The sequence below is a fragment of the Cydia strobilella genome, chromosome 22 (assembly GCF_947568885.1).
Source record: "Cydia strobilella chromosome 22, ilCydStro3.1, whole genome shotgun sequence".
NCBI lineage: Eukaryota > Metazoa > Arthropoda > Insecta > Lepidoptera > Tortricidae > Cydia > Cydia strobilella.
This window is the reverse complement of record NC_086062.1, coordinates 6,220,597-6,221,733: the sequence shown is the minus strand read 5'-3', so window position 1 is coordinate 6,221,733 and position 1,137 is coordinate 6,220,597. Positions and strand designations below refer to the sequence as shown.

At 35.2% G+C, this 1,137-nt stretch overlaps 1 non-coding gene across 1 annotated transcript; it reads right to left on the bottom strand.

Annotated features, from left to right (window-relative positions):
• Nucleotides 1–831: 831 nt before the first annotated feature.
• Trnay-aua (transfer RNA tyrosine (anticodon AUA)) lies at nucleotides 832–904 on the bottom strand. The gene has a single exon. It is a non-coding gene; the product is annotated as a tRNA-Tyr (tRNA).
• Nucleotides 905–1,137: the final 233 nt, after the last annotated feature.

The window sequence follows — 1,137 nt, the reverse complement described above, 5'->3', positions numbered from 1 at the left end:
AAACTAATAAAAAATACCAAATTTAGCTTTATTTAATTATTTTATGTCATAAACCTTAAAGTTCCATAAGAAACGTTTGTTTTTTTATAATGATGCTAAATATAATTCTGAACGCACAAGTTGAGTCGATGCAATTTCAAAACGCATCATTGACATTTCATACGTCAGAAATGTCAACATTGGCAAAAAAATTTTACTTAAAAACTTCTCACGTAAAAATACAGAATTTCCAGTTTTCTGTTATAATATCGTAAAAAAATAAGTTTCAGTGATGAAGATGATCTAACGCCTGTGGATGTTGCACTTTCCTCGCTATAGTGAGGTGAAAAGTTTTGTGTTACACACGGGTGCAAATGTATTTTACTTCTCGTGTGTTGAAACACTTGCTACGCTCAGGATTCTATTTTAGAACCACTCGCTTCGCTCGTGGTTCAACTATAGAATCCTTTCGCTTGCTCGTGTTTCAATTCCACACTCGCGGGTAAAATACAACTTTGCAGCCTTGTATAACAAATAACTATAAATGGGGCTCCCATACAACAAGTGTTTTTTTGCTGTTTTTTCCGTAATGGTACGGAACCCTTCGTGCGCGAGTCCGACTCGCACTTGGCCGGTTTTTTTATGTCGCTTACACTTTATACCTATATATATATATATATATGGTTTTGACAAGGAAAGTATCACTTTTCTTTTTATTATCCGTTGTTAGGATTTTCTTCTAAAGATAAAAAGTAATCTTGCAGATTATTATGAACCCACTCAAGGTTGTTATGAATGTGTGGCACATATTATATATTAAGCTTAGAATAAATTTAAAAGTGGAAAAATTACTGCCTTGGGTGAGACTTGAACTCACGGCCTCTGGATCTATACTCCAGCGCTCTGCCAACTGAGCCACCAAGACCTCATCCATAGCAATCCATAGTCAGCAAATCTTCCCACTATATGGGTCTAGGGGACCCTAGCGACATCTACCGTAAGAGTGTTACACTTCTTAAACGGCTACCGGAGTTCCAAGTCATATTGGAAATTCACCAGTTACGATGTGCTACCCATTCTAAATTAATTAAAAATTAAATTTATTCTAAATTTAATTTTTAAATTTATTCTAAGCTTAATAGCATCGATCGCAGACGT